Here is an 18,748-nt window from a genome sequence, read left to right on the forward strand (position 1 = left end):
TGCAACAAACACAAAGCACTGTGATTGTTAGATCCAGAATTAATGGGAGTTACTTTTATTGTTGTTTCAGATTTCTTTTGCATGAAACTCCCTTGGTCTCAATTTAAGGGTGACACCTGAAACATCGACTTCTCAATCTCCTGATGCTGTCTGGCTTGCTGTGTTCTTCCAGCCTCCTGCTTGTCTACCTTTATTTGAACAACAGCGAGAATTGCAGTTCTTGTTCTGGCCAACATTCATTCTTCAATCAAAACCATCCAAAGAAGTCAAGTTTTTTTGATTCATTTAATTTATTGCTATTTGTTGGATTGGTTGTAGCATTTGTAGCTGTGACTAAACCCTAGTATTCTTTAAGATGGTGAAGTGCTTTGAAATAACCCAAGTCATGAAATATATAAATGCAAGTTATTTCTTCCTTTGAATAGCCATTGGTCTGAGAACTCCTGTAAAATGTATACTAGAAGAAAATTGGTATTGAACAATAATTGAAGATGAATAAATATGTCAAAAATCCTTCTTTTGTTTCATACAAAGAGAATACTGGAATTTTCACATACGACCTGGATATGAAATGATATAGTCTCAACATGTTAAGATGGTGATTTGATGTTAATCAGTGGACATCCTTGAAACAAAATAGTTGAATGTAAAATGTTTGTGTTTTGTAATAGTGCAAGAATGACTAAGGATGCCTCACGACAGATATGAATAAAGTGACAAACCAATGAAAGGAACTATCCAGAAGTACAGGAAGAACAGCACAGATGAATATCTAGACAAAAGAAGGTGCACAAAAATATGAAAAAAGGCTAACACTGCTGTTAAATTGAGACCAAGGGAGTATCATGCAAAAGAAATCTGAAACAACAATAAAAGTAACTCCCATTAATTCTGGATCTAACAATCACAGTGCTTTGTGTTTGTTGCAATTCTTTGCTGCAACATAGTTGCAGAAGTAGCAGCTTGTTGCAAAACTTCTTTCTCACACTAACCATATTATTTGCTTTCACATTGGAGATCAGTTTCAGGAATATGTCACCAGTCCCAACAGTTGTGGCCACGTGAATACCCAAACTGTATTCCTGAAGCCTATGTTTCATGAAAACTAGTCTCCAATTCCAGGATTGTCCACTGCGATGATCCCACCAGCTATGGACAAAAGAATTTTCAGAGGAACCGATGACCATCATTGATCATTTAGAGTCATAGTGTCATAAAGTTGTACAGCATGGAAACAGATCCTTCGGTCCAACTCTGCATGCTGACCAAATATCCTAAATTAATCTAGTCCCATTTGCCAGCATTTGGCACATATTCCTCTAACCCTTCCTATTCATATACCCATCCAGATGTCTTTTAAATGTTGTAATTGTACCAGCCTCCACCACTTCCTCTGGCAGCTTTTTCCATACACGCACTACCCTCTGTGTGAAAAAGTTGCCCCTTAGGTCCCTTTTAAATCTTTCCTCTCTCACATTAAACCTATGTCCTCTAATTTTAGACACCCCTACCCTGTGGAAAAGACCTTGGCTGTTCACTGTATCCATGCCCCTCATGATTTTACAAACCTCTATAAGGTCACCCCTCAGCCTCTGACACTCCAGGGAAAATAGGTCCAGCCTATTAAACCTCTCCTTATAGCTGAAATCCACCAACTCTGGCAACATCCTTGTAAATCTTTTCTGAAACCTTTCAAATTTCACAAGATCTTTCCTATAGCTGGGAGACCAGAATTGCATGCAATATTCCAACAGTGGCCTAACCAATGCCCTTTACAGCTGCAACATGACCTCCCAACTCCTGTACTCAATGCACTGACCAATAAAGGCAAGCATACCAACCCTTCTTCACTATCCTGTCTACCTGTGACTCCACTTTCAAGAAACTATGAATCTGCATTCCAAGGTCTCTTTGTCAGCAACATTCCCCAGGACCTTACCATTAAGTCTACATATCCTGTCCTGATTTGCCTTACCAAAATGCATGCACCTCACGTTTATCTAAATTAAACTTAATCTGCCACTCTTCGGACCCTTGAGCCCCTGATTAAAAATGATTCACAAAACGTCAAATTAATGAAATAGTCATTCTTACAGAGAATGCGGGAGCAGTTGAAGCATTATGGGCACAGTAATTTAGTGCCTGTGGTGCTGGATTAAGAAATCAACGGCGTCAAAATTCATAATCTCACAAGGAAAACCCGCAAAACTGAATTTGACTTGTTTGCATGGAATCAGTCGTGAACTGACCATGGAGGCTGCTAACTCACCAAAATCCTGAATGGAAAGGAACCTCTCACTTGATCTAATTTGTTTTTTAGGTTTCTCCAGTTCTAGCTTCTATGACTGTCAGGGCTTTACAGAAACACTGTCCTATCAGCGTTATCTATGTACCAATGGCTTATGTTTTAGTTTGAATCTACTGCTGGCCATTCTTTCTTGTTTAGCCAAATATTTGCACGGACCTGCGCCAGGAGTCCATCCTGGAAAATGGAGAAAACGTTAAAAATACACAGCATGTCTGCTGACATCTTCAAAGAGAAAGAAAAAAAAGGGGCTAATTGATTTCATGGCCCTTTTGAAGTCTCTTAACATCCAAAATGTCACTCTGTCCTTTCTCTTTAAAAATACTGAAAAGCTTGCTGTAAATTTCCGTCCTCGGCTGAACCTGTATGTTGTCTTTGCAGATGCCGCGCTGTACCATTACAGACGTTCAGTTTCACGTTGGGGGTAGTGGGGAGGGGGCGATTAATTCTTACAGAAACTTCCAAATACTCAAGGGTTTTTTTTTAAAGCACGCATTGTCGTCTTAATTAATAATTCTACCTTCCTAAAAGCACATAAGACTGAAGTATTGCACACTAGCAAAGCAAAATTACCAAGCGTGTAAATGCGGCAATTATTTCAACGTGATCGCTTCGTAACAGGACGAGGCGCACAGTTAGTGATGCAGTGCATGTCCACATCCAGAGAGGTTAGCATTCTGTATTTACAGCACGGTGTCGCTAACAGCAACAGCAGACTTTAACGTGCACCCGGCTTATGGAATACACTTGTCATACATTTACACTTGGGCTGCTGTTACCATTACCCATGACTGGGACTCTTTACAGTGCTCCGTATAGTTCTTTACAAGAATAACGTTCCCTTTTGCTGGCAGCACGATTTGCCACGTGTTCTCGTCAATATCAGTTTGCAATGAAAGGAGCCTCTTCCCAAAGCACTAAGTTTCTTTACAGCCAACATAAAACACACACACACACATATATTTCAAGCCTGTGCGACACGTACTCTTACACTGACCACGTTCACCGAAAGCCTAACCCAGCCAGCTCTTAGTGAAGACGTTGCTCGCTGCAGTAAGTGTACAAAGAGAGAGAGAGAGAGAGAGAAAAAATCCCTCCACTATAGCAAAGCATACCAAATCAATGGGAGAAACGGGTGTTCGAGACGGAAGATGCAACACTGTAAAACGATGGCATGGCCCTTACCTTTCTGTATGTTGGCAGATCTGGTCATCAGTGAGCGCTTTACAAAGAACACACACACATACAGACAATTCTTCGCTTTGTCTTCTGGTGGAGACCTTCCAGACAAGATTTGATCCTGTGAGTTGCGTCAGCCTTTCTTGTACTGAATGACCCACTCCAATCAAGACTCCTCCTTCTCGCCTGCAATCTCATTTGTACAGAGGCTGCACTCACTCTGTCAGTGCCCGCCCCCACCATAGCCGGTTGAAGGCTCTTCTCGCGTCTACGTGATCGGCGAATGGTCAAAGCCGGGAAAGGGAGTAGAAATTTGTTAGCAATAAAATGAAAGCGAAGGTTGAAATTGTTTTTATTCTCACCACTCTGTAGTGCTTTCAAAATAAATGCCAACCACGTAATAACTGAGATTTTGCAGGGGGAGTTTGGTGCATTATTTTGCAATGCATCATCCAAAGGAAAAAATCATATCCTGGATGAAGAAGCCCTACAGTTGACATTCTGTCAGGTGTTGCATCATGTTACACTAGGAACCGAAATATTGTGGAGATGTGGCACCAATTCGTGAATCATGTTTCATCTACCTGGCTTGGAAACGCAAGATCATCACACCTACCAATGGAATTGACCAGTGTCTAAACGCGGTAAAAACAATGACTGCAGATGCTGGAAACCTTCTTCTGGATCAGTGGTGCTGGAAGAGCACAGCAATTCAGGCAGTATCCGAGGACAGGCAAAATCGACGTTTCGGGCAAAAGCCCTTCAACGCGTCTAATCCTTTCAGAACCCATCTCCAAAGCATACCCAAAGCAACGATTTAATCACAATCGTGAAAGTAAAACAAAACACACGAAATTGGTCATTCATCTTCAGCTATCTTGAGATGTCATTCAGAACGTTAGATAATTGAGCGTAGAGTCATAATCATAGAGATGTACAGCACAGAAACAGACTCTTTGATCCAATTCGTCCATGCCAACCAGATATCTAAATTAACCATAGAATCCTAGAATCCCTACAGTGTGGAAACAGGCCACTTGGCCCATCAAGTCCACACTGACTCTCTGAAGAGCAGCCCACCCAGACCCAGCCCCTTACACTATCCTTGTAACCCTGCAGTTCCCATGGTTAATCCACCTCGCCCACACATCCCTGGACACTATGGGCAATGTAGCATGGCCAATCCACCTAACCTGCTCACGTTTGGAGTGCGGTAGAAAGCTACAGCACCTGGAGGAAACCCACACAGACACGAGATAGTTGCCTGAGGGTGGAATCAAATCCGGGTCCCGGTGCTGTGAAGCAGCAGTGCTGACCACTGACCACCATGCTGCCCAGGTTTGTGCCGGCACCCCCTACGTTAGGCCTTTAACTCATTGAAAACCATGCCAAGCTTCTGCCTTTACGTCTGCACTGAATGGCAATACAAAACTGCAGTACTATGACGCCGCGATCCTTTGGTGAGGGGTAATGTGCAAAGCATGGTAGGAAGAGTTGCAATTTGTGAGCATTCAAGTTGGCTGAAAGTGAGTGAGCATGAAGAGTGCAGACTGGACCAGTCTGCATCTCAGGCTGGCTGCGTATCCCTGAGCACAAAATGTTTTTGCTGCAGCTTTGCAATGATACTTACCGTTGAAGGTGAGCCTACTGTAAGAGAGATGTGTCATGAGGGTTCATGTGGAACGCCAGTGTCCATGGACAGAGGGTGCGTGTGACCAGTGCAGATGAAACATGCCTTGAGATGCTGTTCCATGGTGACCAGCAAGTAAGGTCTTCATAGTCAGTGGTGAGCTGGAGTCACCAGGTGTCCACGCAGACTTCCATGTCAAGAATTCTCAGCATCTAGTTTGCACATGGCGGATGGTAAGATAGAATGCTTGACTCCTGGAACTCCTTGACTCCTTATGGCTATTCAGCCCATCATGACCCTCAGAAAAGCAGCCCACTCACACCCACCCCACTTTCCCCATATCTAATCCACCTTGCTGACATATCCCTGGAAACTATGAGCAATTTAACATGGTCCATCCACCTAACCTGCACACCTTTGGACTGTGGAAGGAAACCAGAGAACCCACGCAGACACAGGGAGAATGCACAAAGTCCACATTGGCAGTTAGCCAAGGCTGGAATTGAACACAGGTTCCTGGTAGTGTGAGGCAGCAGTGCTAACCACTGAGCCACAGTGCAATCATTTGCCCGCATTTGGCCATATCCGTCTAAACCCTTCCTATTCAGTAAATAAATATTCTAAAAATTAGAACAGAACCACATTTCAGCCACAAGATCTTGAAAGAAGATTGGGAAGCACAAGTGGTTGGAGTTCTGCTATTATAAATACCGACATTTCAGTTCTTGCTTTATCCTTCCTACAAACTTCCTCAAAGAAACCATAAATGAAAATGCTGACAAAAAGGATGTTGGAAGCAAGTTCTCCTCAGATCCTGCTGGAACTGTTGGACATTTCTTGCTTTTCGTTTTCATTTCAGGTTTCCAGCATCCGTAATAATGTGGTTTTGTAGGGAGTGAGGTAAGCTTGACCATTCCAGCAATCCTGCAACTGATGTGGGAACTGTTGATTCCAAAGTCAGTTCAGTTTTTTTTAATGTGCATTCTTCTCATGCCAGACATGGTTTAATTCTTTCACATTGTTTAGGCATCGATATTTGTTGCCCAGCACTAAATACCCTTGAGAAGTGAGGGTGAGCTACTTTCTTGAACTGCTACATTCCCACTGAACACACCATGCCAAGACAAAGGGAGTTCCAACAATTTGACCCAGCGACATTGACGTAATTGTTCTAAGTCAGGAAGATATGAGGCTTGGGAGGGAATTTGCAGAGGATGATGCTATCCTATGTATCTGCTGCCTTGATCCTTGTCGGTGCTAAAGGTCGCAAGTTTTGAAGATACTGTTAAAACAGGGTTGACACGTTGCAGCAGTCTATTTTCTATGTGACATGCACTGTTTCTGTCACTGTGTAAGGGAGTGAAAGTTTAAGGTGGCAACAGATCAATTGCCAATCATTGAATGGACAATTGACTCCATCATTGATAAATTGCGTGGTCTCTCCCAAACTACCTTTTTTTTAACGTGTGGGCTGATGACAACAATTCCGACTACCTGCATGGAGTCCTGAAGCATGTGCAGAGAGGGATGTGCTGTGGTTGTTCAGTCCAGTGTTCTGGTTTTGGTTTTAAGGGGCTGTAGAGAAGAGTGTTGCTGTGAGGTGATGATGGAACAACAAAGCAAGTGGTTGAAAGAGAATCCTATGCGATTCAATCAGATCTTTGGAGGCAAGGAGAAGGGATCCAGGATGAAAATGTACTGCAGTAGCACACTCACAGGATTTAGGGCTCATAGATGCCCTGACAGCTAGTATGTCAAAATAAGAATTGAAGTTAAAGTTCAGGAGAAAGCCTGGGAACTGTCTGGAGTAGTTTGAATTTGGAAGAAGCCCTAGGATGATTGATAAGTTCATTGCCCGTGAACATAGGGTGAAGGAAGCCCACAAGCAGTGATTGCTTGAAGCTGCCGAGAAAATATTGAAGTCCAGTCAAGTCCTTGGGGTAGCATCAATCTAGTGACTGTGAAAGAACTAGAATTGCGTCTGTGTGGCAATGTAGAAGAAGGACCATTATAGTTCGCTAGACTTTTGGGACGTTATATTTGGTCAACTAAAAATTAAAATTAAAGCTTACTTCAGCAACTAATATCAAGCAAGCTGTCAGCAGCTGTAACTACATATTGCAATATCTTGCAACAACAAAGGCCACCTTGTCACATGAAGGTGTGATACTGGCATCTGAGACGGAAATATAGCAAAGGAGACAAAGGAAGGTTAGTTACCATCAAAACACATTACAAAATCAAAACAAATGTTAATGGGTTACATAGAACCACTGGGTTACAAGGGGCCCTCCCTTTAGTTTCTCTTGGCGAGAGTATTGCAATTACTGATTCACTTCAGGTTTGGGCTTAACTTCTTAACTCATTTCCTCTTTTAGCTTGATGATAACGAGAGGCAGATTACAAAAATCTCAAATCCTGAACAGACCGGACAGAGAAAAACTTGTTTATAAGAGCGTTTCCTGAAAAGTGACTCAGGTAGAAAGGGTAAGAAGAAGGTAAATTGCTCAGCGTTTAGTGCTTGGAAAAGAGAGGCAGTACAATGACATTCAAAAAATGTGAAGTGAGTCCAACAGGTAAGAAAAGGCAGGTTGACGATGGTACCAGTCAAGTAGGAAGTTTGAATCAATTAGTGGCTAAATGGAAAGGTGGCCACCATTCTTGTGCTCTGGCAAATGTGAAAAATAAAAGGGAGGCAGAAGATATAGGGAATAAATCAAACCAGTGGTTACTATAGTTGTGGCCTTTGAGTTTTTGGGCGAAAAATTGCCCATCACAACAGCCATCCCTATGCAAACATGACGGCCTCAGGGTTAGAACATCACACAAACCCAGGTTCACACCAAACCTCAAGCAAATTTTACTGTTCAGAATCCATGGGAAAATATTAATAAGGCAAATGGGGAGGAAGAACAATGTGGCCAGGGCCAGGTGCATCCATACTCCTTGTGACTGTCTCAGCCTAGCCCTGCGCAACTATTGCCCTGTGTGTCTGCACAGGAAATTAAAGAACCCATTTTAGAAATAACTGTTGGAAGAAAGAAAGTTCCCTTTTTGGTTGATACTGATGCCACATTTTCAATCTTAACCAAGGACTACGCAAATGGGATTCAAAGTATGCTCAGGTATGTGTCTGTAGTGGGGCTGTCTGGGACTTCACAAACAATGCCATTCTCAGAGCCACTAGGCTGGACACTTTAAGGACATACACACCTTTTTACTATCAAAGGACACCCCTGTTAAATTATGTAGTAGGGATCTGTTCCGCAAGATGCAGGCTGTCATTAATTGCTTCCAAAGAGGGGATAGAGGTTCTGGTCCCAACTGCTAGATGTGGTTTATTCCCAATCCAGGTTACAAAATCTACTATTCTAGATGCCTGGTACCCACTCAAGCAAGATCCTCAAATACTTATTGGGATCCCTCCATAGTGCCTCCCAAGCTGCCTCAGATGACCAAAAGAATCTGCACTTGGGTCACTGGCATTTGAGAATACATTGTACAGCCTTTTATGATGCCACCAGCACTTAGTACTGTGGGAGCTTGACCCCACCCATTCAGGCTGTTTCTATTGTTCTAATCTTTAAAAATAAACCTCAAGGCCCCAGAAGCTGTTTAAGCTATTGGCTTTGGAGTTGACTGCCTGTCACCTCTGTCACAACCTTTCATCATTAAAAAAAACTCCATGACAAAATATATCTCTCAAAGCCATTGAATCATCGCACTTCCCCTCTTTAAAAACGTGAACCAGCAATATATAAAGATTATTTCATTTTTAAATACCTTTAGTCTTATGTTATTTATACACTACAATACATATATATTACATTGACTTGAAACATGCAAATGTTCACTACTACAGTCCACTTCAGTCCACTTTTTCCTGCCACCGAACATCTCTGTTTTCCCTCATCAAAGTCATAACAATGTGTCGACAATTATGTTGTCTTGTCCTGCCTCTTGTATAATTTTCAAACTGAATGGCTGTAATAATAAGCTTCATCTCAACAAATTGTTAAATTTTTCCAAAAGGTTTAAGGAGTTAAAATCAATTGTCTCAGACTATCGCCACCTACAGTCAGACCCCACCACCAAAAGTATATTTCCCTCCTACCCCTATCTGCACTCTCTTGTTAGGGCCACATTCCCCACCAACGCACCCTCCAATCCCTGCACCTTCCCCTGCTGCCACACAAAACCTGTGCCCACACCACCTTCCTCACCTCCATCCAAGGCCCTAAAGGATCATTTTAAATCTGGCTGAGATTTTCCTGCACATCCTCCCACCTCATTTACTGTACCCATTGCTCTCGATGCGGTCTCCTCTACATCAGGGAGACCAAGCGCCAACTCATGGAGTGGCTCAGGTAACATCTCTAGTCTGCACGCACCAAGCAACCCCACCACGCTGTGGCCAACCACTTCAACTTCCCCTCCCACTTCCCCAAGGACATGCAAGTCCTGGGTTTCCTCCACTGCCAAATCAAAGCCACCTGCTGGCTGAAGGAAGAACACCTCATCTTCCTGTTACAACACAGGGTAAACCACGTGCCCCCCCCCCCCATTAATTTAAACCTGCAACACAGAAATGATTTAACTCGTGCTGTAATCTGTTAAAATTTGAGAGGCAAAGAATTATCCCACAAGTCACTATTGGAGTAAAAATTAACAACTTTTTTTTAAGTCTAACAGAGAATAATTAACTAGCAACTATTTACAACTTCTTTCTATAAACCTATCTTTTAACTTCCCCTTCTATAATACTGGTCGGATAAAACTCCCGATTAAGATTTACCAAAAAGTGCCAATTTCAAAACCAGCCAGCTGTTGAATCTTCTATTTGTATCTTCCTGAGTCTTCTTTTCTTCTTCTTAGGGCTTTTGTTTCACAGGTTGTTGATATATAAAGGTACCTTTAAGAGAGATATGCTCTGGGCGTCTGCAAATGTTGGTGGTTTGGCAGTTCTCTTCCAACTGTTCAATTTCTTTTTGGTTTATTACCCAAAACATTGGATCATTTCATTGGTTTTAATATTGTCAAAATCCCAAATTCAAACTTGATTGGAGTTTAGTATCTTGAGGCATCATTTAAACTGATTGGCCGAGTTTGAATTTGTTTTTGTCTCATAGCAACCCAGGCACTGTTAGCTGCTGGACCAAATGTTACATTGTAAATTCTCAAGTACTCTGTGATCTTGCTAAGTCCTTCAACTCTCTTAAAGGTACAGTGCCCCTTACACCATCATAACATTCTACCTTGGGATTCTTCAACAACATGGCATCAACATCAACTTCATTAGTTTCCAAATTTCCCCACCCACCACCTCATCCCAGATCCAACCCTCTAACTCAGCATCGCGCTCTTGACCTGTCCTACCTGTCCATTTTCCTTCCCACATATCTGCTCTAGTCTTCCCATTGATCTATCACAATCACTTCCTACAAGCATCCACCTATCACCATCCCACCTACATTCCCCCCAACACTACCGCCACCCCCTATTTATCTTTCATCCCCCTTCCCCCTCCATATTCCTGATGAAGGGTTTATGCCCAAAATGTTGACTCTCCTGCTCCTTGGACACTGCCTAATCTGCTGTGCTTTGCCAGCACCACACTTTTCGACTCTGACTCTCCAGCATCTGCAGTCCTCACTTTCTCCTCAGACACTTTACAGGCAACATAACTGTTGAAATGTTGCAACACCAACACCAAGCTCAAGGTCTGTTGATTATTCAATTTTTTAGAAAAATGCCCAATAGGCCTTTGTGTCTTCTCATTATCTTGTCTAGATGGGCCAATGGACCAAGGAGTGGCAGGTGAAATTTAATTTAGGTAAGTGTGAGGTACTGCATTTTGGAAAGGCAAATCAGGGCAGAACATATACACTTAATGGGGAGCGTTGCTGAACAAAGAGAACTTTGGAGAGCAGGTTCAATGTTCATTGAAAGTGGAGTCAAAGGTAAATAGGATAGTGAAGAAGGTATTTGGTATGCTTTCCTTTATTGATCAGAGCATTGAGTATAGGAGTAGGGAGGTAATATTATAGTCGTAACAGACATTAGTTAGGCTACTTTTGGAATATTGTGTGCAAGTCTGGTCTCCCTGCTATAGGAAGGATGTTGTGAAATTTGAAATGGTTTAGAAAAGATTTACGAGGATGTTGCCAGGTTTGGAGGGTTTGAGGTATAGGGAGAGGTTGAATAGGCTGGGGCTGTTTTCCCTGGATCATTGGACGCTGAGGGGTGACCTTATAGAGGTTTATAAAATCATGAGGGGCATGGATCGGGTAAATAGACAAGGTATTTTCCATGGGTTGGGGAGTCCAGAACTAGAGGGCATAAGTTTAGGGTGATGGGAAAAGATTTAAAAAGGATGTAAAGGGCAACTCTTTCACACAAATGGTGGTGCGTGTATGGAATGAACTGCCTGTGGAAGTAGTGGAGGCTGGTACAATTATAACATTTAAAAGACATCTGGATGGGTACATGAATAGGAAGGGTTTAAAAGAATATGGGCCAAATGCTGGCAAATGGGACTAGATTAGGTTAGGATTCTGGTCGATGTAAACGAGTTGGACTGAATGGTCTATTTCCATACTGTATATCTCTATGATTCTTGATCCTATCTTCTTGCAAAAGGACTGAAAAGCACATCAATTGCATCTACAGCCACCTTGATTAGTTTTGCATAATTAGGTGCAGCTAACACTAGGGTAGTGGTTAACACAGCTTTCAGGCTGTCAAACTTCTGACATTTGTCTGTTGACTGAAATTTTCTGTACTTCTTCAACATGTCAGTCAGTGGATTGGCCACAGTGCTAAAATTCGGTTTGAACTTCTGATAAAACCCGTTCAGTCCAAGGAGATGTGTTACTTCGCTTTTCATCAATGGTATGAGAAACTCCCCAATAACTTTTGTTTTCACATCCCATAGAACCATTTGTCCTTGTCTAATAACATAGTTCAGGAACATGACTTGGTCTTTAGCAAACTCACTCTTAGACAGGTTATCATCAAATCCACATCCCAAAATCATTTATCGAATTCCGATAGATACTCCAAATGTTCCCGCCACGTGTGACTAAAAATCACAAGATTGTCAATATACACCACACAATTGGGAAATCCTGAAATAGCTTTATTGGTTAGTCTTTGAAATGTAGCTAGTGCATTTTTCATACCAAATGGCATGACTTTATACTGGTCAAGCCCATGTAGTGTTGTGAAAGCTTAAATTTCCTTTGCTTTTCAGATAATGCTACCTGCCAGTATCCTCTAAATAAGTCCAACCTGGTAAATATAAGCTGTTAATCCCATTTTCTCTTTACTGAAGAGGATATGAAACAGATTTTGTAACTGCATTGATTTTGCGATACTCCACACATAATCTTTGGCTACCATTTGGTTTTGGCAAAATTACTATATGTAAGCTCCATTCATTGCAATTATATTGTCTTTGAGCACAAGTTCAATCTCTTTTTGAACCCTGTGCCAATTTTAAAGAGCTACGTCTGCAAGGATGCTGCTTAATTGGAATAGCGTTTCCTATATCTATTTCATGCGTAATTAGGTTTGCACTTCCCAACTTCTATGGAAGACAGTAAGGAGAAAATGGGATAAGCAACTTATATTTACCAGGTTGGACTTACTTAGAGGATACTGGCATGTAGCATTATGCTCACACATCTCCCCTTGTGATTATAATAGGTTTTTCAGGTCAATTCAGTTTTACTCTGGAATGTAACTTAATAGTTTATCCCAATTTTTGAGAAGTTCCTCATTGACCAGTTTAGTTTGAGGAATATCCAATTCAGCATCCTCTGAACTTAGTATTGTAACCAGTACCTCATTTGCCTTTTGCTTTTCTTAGATTAGATTACTTACAGGTCCTTCGGCCCAACAAGTCCACACCGACCCGCCGAAGAACAACCCACCCATATCCCTACATTTACCCCTTCACCTAACACTACAGGCAATTTAGCATGGCCAATTCACCTGACCTGCACATCTTTGTGACTGTGGGAGGAAACCGGAGTACTCGGAGGAAACCCACGCAGACACAGGGAGAATGTGAAAACTCCACACAGTCAGTGGCCTGAGGCGGGAATTGAACCCAGGTCTCTGGCTCTGTGAGGCAGCAGTGCTAACCACTGTGCCACCTGCTGCCTCCCATCTTCCCTGTAAAAATATATTTTGAGCATATTCACATGACACACTCTGTGAGATTTCTTTCTATCTGACATTCCTATTAAATAGTTCACCTCACTCAATTTTCTTTCAATTTGATAAAGCTCACTAAACCTTGCCTTTAAAGGTTCATATACCACTGGAAGTAACGTCAGCACTTTATCACTACTAGGAGAATTGCGAATTTTTGATTTCTCATCATCTTCCTGTTTCATCTCATGCGGTGCTACTTTTAAACCCATTCTATTTAATCTTTCCCTAAGTTGGATATACAGTCCAAATATGTGGTCTCTGAACTCTGACTCATTAATTTCTCCTTAATTAATTTCAGTGGCCCTCTCACCTCATGCTTAAAAAATTATTCAAATGGATTGAATTTAGTTAATTCATAAAATGCGTCCCCAGTTGCAAAAGGTACACATGGAATTCCTTTATTTCGATTCTCTGGATAGTCTTGACTGTAAAACCCTCAACTTGATCTTTAAAGTTACCATTCTAATGCTCCCCCCTGTGATCCTGCATGGTATGCAGTGAATTATAGAGTCATAGAGATGTACAGCACGGAAACAGACACTTTGTTCCAACTTGTCCATGCCGACCAGATATCCCAACCCAATCTAGTCCCACCTATCAGCACCCGGCCCAAATCCCTCCAAACCCTTCCTATTTGTACACCCATCCAGGTGCCTTTTAAATGTTGCAATTGTACTAGCTTCCACCACCTCGTCTGGGAGCTCATCCCATACAGGTAACCACCCTCTGCATGAAAAAGTTGCCCCTTAGGTCTCTTTTATATCTTTCGCCTCTCATCCTTAACTTATGCCCTCTAGTTCTGGACTCACCCACCCCAGGGAACAGACTTTGTCTATTTATCCTATCCATTCCCCTCATGATTTTATAAACCTCCATAAGGTCCCCCCTCAGCCTCCGATGCTTGAGGGAAAACAACCCCAGCCTATTCAACCTCTCCCTATAGCTCAAATTCTCCAAACCTGGCAACATCCTCGTAAATCTTTTCTGAACCCTTTCAGCTTTTATTCCTTACCTGTCTATAACTTCCTTGAATAATTTTGATGAACAATTTCACTTTTGATTTGATTGTATTTCTGTTGGAATCCATATCTATTAAAACAAAGGTTGAGTAACTCCTCTACAAACCTTCTAGCTGTGATATTGCATAATGGAATGGGCTCTCAAAAGGTAGTGGACACATCCATTATGATCAAAAGAAATGATTCCCACTTTTAGTTTAAGGTAGGGGTCCTGTGCAATCAAATCAGCCTCTTATAAAACATTCCTCAAATCTGGGAATGGGCATTAAAGGTGCTGGTTTTATCATCGACTGAAGTTTTCCAGTTACCATAAGAAATAGGAGTGGAAATAAGGCCATTCAGGCAATCAAGTCCACTCCGCCAATCAATCATGGCTGATGGGCATTTCAATACCACTTACACTTCCCCGTATCTCTTAATTCCTTGCGAGATTAAGAATTTATCAATCTCTGCCTTGAAGACATTTAACGTCACAGCCTCCACTGTGCTTCGAGGCAATGAATTCCACAGCGCACACTCTCTGGCTGAAGAAATGTTTCCTCATTTCCATTCTAAATTGACCCCCTCTAATTCTAAGGCTGTGCTCACGAGTCCTAGTATCCCCGCTTGACGGAAACTATTTCCCAGCGTCCACCCTTTCTAAGCCATGCAATATCTTGTACATTTCTATTAGATCTCCCCTCAACCTTCTAAACTCTAATGAATATAATCCCAGGATCCTCAGCCGTTCATCATATGTTAGGCCTACCATTCCAGGGATCATCTATTTGAATCTCTGCTGAACACGCTCCAGTGTCCTTCCTGAGGTGTGGAGCCTAAAACTGGGCACAGTATTCTAAATGGGACCTAGCCAGAGTTTTATAAAGTCTCCGTAGCGCAACACTGCTTTTACATTCCAACCCTCTTGAGCTAAATGGCAACATTACATTTGTTTCCTTAACCACGGTCTCAACCTGCAAGTCAACGTTTAGAGAATCCCGTACAAGCACTCCCAGATCCCTTTGTACTTTGGCTTTATGAATTTTCTCACCATTTATAAAATAGTCCAAGCCTGTGTTCTTTTTTCCAAATTGTAAGACCTTGCATTTGCTCACATTGAATTTCATCAGCCATTTCTTGGACCATTCTCCTAAATTGTCTCCTAAATTGTAGCCTCCCCACCTCCTCAGAACTACTGCCTGTCCACCTAACTTTGTATCATTGGCGAACTTCGCCAGATTGCCCCCAGTCTCTTCGACCAGATCATTTATATATAAAGTGAACAGCTGCAGCCCCAATACTGAACCTTGTGGGACACCACTGGTCACCAGCTGCCATTCTGAAAAAGAACCTTTTATCCCAACTTTGTTTTCTGTTAGACAGCTAATTGTCAATCCATGCCAGTAGCTCACCTTGAACACCATGGGCCTTCACCTTACTCAGCAGCCTCCCATGAGGCACCTTATCAAAGGCCTTTTGGAAATCTCGGTAGATAACATCCACTGAGTTTCCCAGGTCTAACCTACTTGTTACCTCTTCAAAGAATTCTAACAGGTTTGTCAGGCATGACTTCCCTTTCTAAATCCATGCTGACTTGTTCTAATCCGGCCCTGCATTTCCAAGAATTTAGAAATCTCATCCTTAACGATGGATTCTGGAATTTTACCTACAACCCAGGTTAGGCTAATCGGCCTATAATTTTCCATCTTTTGTCTTGATCCTTTCTTGAACAATGGGGTTACAACAGTGATTTTCCAATTATCTGGGATGCTCCCTGCCTCCAGTGATTTTTGAAAGATTACAACCAATGCCTCAGCTATTTCTTCAGCCACCTCCTTCAGAACTCTAGAATGTAGCACATCGGGGCCAGGAGATTTATCAATTTTTAGATCTTTTAGCTTTTCAAATACTTTCTGTTTTGTAATGGTCACCATACGCAAGTCTGCCCCTTGACTCTCCTTAATTGTTGGGATATTACTCATGTCTTCCACTGTGAAGACTGACACCAAACATTTATTAAGTTTTTCAGCTATTTCCTTATCTCCCACCAATAGCCTTCCTGCATCAACTTGGAACAGCCCAGTCTCTACTTTTGCCTCTTGTTTGTTTCTTATGTATTGAAAGAAACTTTTACTATCATTTCTAATATTACTGGCTAGCTCACCTTCATATTTGATCCTCTCCTTCCTTATTTCTCTCTATGTTATCCTCTGTTTGTTTTTGTAGTCTTCCCAGTCTTCTGATTTCCCAGTGCTCTTGGCCACTTCATAGGCTCTCTCTGTTTCTGTGATACGTTTCCTGAGTTCCTTCGTCAGCCATGGTTGTCTAATCCCCACCCTCCCCCAACTGGGTAATCTTTCTTTTCTTTGGGATGTACCTCTGTACTGAGTCCTCAATTACACCTGGAAACTCCTGCCATTGTTGCTCTACTATCTTCCCAACTAGACTCTGCTTCCAGATGATTTTCATCAGTTCCTCTCTCATGCCCCTGTAGTTATCTTTATTTAACTGCAACACCATTACATCAGATTTTGCCTTCTCTCTTTCAAACTGCAGACTGAACTCTACCATATTATGATTGCTGCCTCCTAAGTGTTCCCTGACTTTAAGATCTTTTATAAATTCTGGCTCATTTCATAGCACGAAGTCCAGAATAGCCTGCTCTCTTGTGGGCTCCATCACAAACTGTTCCAAAAAGCCATCCTGTAAGCATTCCATGAATTCCCTTTCTTTGAATCCACTGGCCACATAATTCACCCATTCCATTTGCATATTGAAGTCCCCCATGACCACTGCGACCTTACCTTTCTGACATGCCTTATCTATTTCCTGACAGGTATGAAATGTCCGGCAAAATTCAACCACATCCTTATGCAGTCCAGGCAAGTAAAAATGGTTTTGTATTTTGGCTTGAGTTTTCCTTACTCCTAAATGACCCCCTACTGGCAATCGTGTGCTCCCGGCAACACCTCCTTCATATAACTCACCAGTATTACAACTGGATGAACCTCTGTCCATTTCTCATCCACCTGAATATGTGATGGTCTCTATTTCCTCATCAAGACTTCATTTTTAACATAGTAACATTCTGGGATACACTCGGGTTCTTCTTTTGTATGTGATTTTGATACAACTGCTTTAGTTTTTCATCCTTCTGTTGTAATTCATTTAATTTTCCACCCCCAGAAAACTCTTAGTGACTAAAAGAGGCACACCCTCATTAAATCAACTGAGTGCAACACCTGAAATAGAAAACACCAACACTCACCATTCACTGACATTGAGTTCAACAATCCAAAATGAACCTAGAATTAGAGATTTTGATCCCAACAAGAACCCCAATTTGTTATGGACCAAACCTGATTCCCTCAAAATATATTAAGAAGATAGCATAGACCCCAACTTTTTCTTATTTTAAAGGCAACTGCCAGGTATTTCCTTCCAGTTGTGAAGCAAAATACACTTTATTCATACGGTATGGTTAAAACACAACAAATGAAAGAAAAAATTGGAATGACTTAATTTTATTGGAAAACTTAACAGAATAACAGATTATTTAACTACTAAACAGTAACTGTTGCAAAATAATAACACACCTTTAGCAAAGGCAAATTTAGTTAAATAGATTGTTCACATGTAATTCTCTATTCCAGGAGGAATAACATCAAGACAAAACTCTGAGAGAGTAGCAGAGAGAGCTGCACTGCTTCTTCCAAACCCATCTTCAAGAGCCAGCAACAGCTGCTACTGAAAACTAAAAATCTTTGTACTGTGGGAACTTAACCCCACCCATTCAGGCTGCTTCTATTGTTCCAACCTTAAAGAAAAAGCTCAAGGCCTTACAAGCAGTTTACTTTATTGGCTTTGGAGCAGACTGCATTTCACCTCTATCACAATCTTTCTTCATAAAAAAAAGATAAAATCATATTATTGTCACACCTGGACAGACTATAATACAAATTTGGCAGTTTCATCAGAGATCATAATGATTAATGGACCATGTAGGTGTTGTTGCTATTAAGAATAAGCATAATGATTAATCGACCAAAATGATGTTGTTGTTATTGGTGTTGCAAAGCTGACCCGGGTCTTAGCATGTTAGGAGCATGCTTTATACTACACCTACTTTTCTCTATCATTGTCTTCAAATCAAATTAGGTAAGAGAGTTGAATATCCAAGCACAATTCTTTTTGTCTAGAAGTCCTAGAAATGCTTAAAAACTGGTGAATGGAGATTGTTACAAATGCACATATTATAGAAATATTTTTAGTTTGAAAATATTCATTTTTAAACATAGGCTTAATGTAAGGATACTGGGTCTGGAAAGCTTTTTAAAATGATGATCATGCAGAGCAAGCGAGAAAACAATAAGAAACAGGAACAGGAGTAGGCTGTTTGGCCTTTGAAGCATGCTC

The 18,748-nt window shown here is 41.5% G+C and overlaps 1 protein-coding gene and 1 long non-coding RNA gene across 3 annotated transcripts in view; one reads left to right on the forward strand and one right to left on the reverse strand.

Moving 5' to 3' along the window:
• The window catches only part of LOC148149122 (uncharacterized), a 56,760-nt gene extending 55,891 nt beyond the window's left edge, over positions 1-869 (forward strand). Inside the window, exons 2-3 of the long non-coding RNA XR_015758138.1 lie at positions 71-265; positions 672-869. This is a non-coding gene — a long non-coding RNA (uncharacterized LOC148149122). The remainder of the gene's footprint in view (positions 1-70; positions 266-671) is intronic.
• Positions 1-3,638, reverse strand: part of slc6a9 (solute carrier family 6 member 9) — a 244,093-nt gene extending 240,455 nt beyond the window's left edge. For both annotated transcript variants that reach the window (XM_087990556.1, XM_043699069.2), the window contains exon 1: positions 3,491-3,638. The gene's annotated coding sequence lies outside the window, so the exon portion shown is untranslated. The remainder of the gene's footprint in view (positions 1-3,490) is intronic.
• Positions 3,639-18,748: the final 15,110 nt, after the last annotated feature.

This window comes from Chiloscyllium plagiosum, unplaced genomic scaffold, assembly GCF_037043375.1.
Source record: "Chiloscyllium plagiosum isolate Xiang-an unplaced genomic scaffold, Cpla_swu_hap1 HiC_scaffold_9, whole genome shotgun sequence".
Lineage (NCBI taxonomy): Eukaryota > Metazoa > Chordata > Chondrichthyes > Orectolobiformes > Hemiscylliidae > Chiloscyllium > Chiloscyllium plagiosum.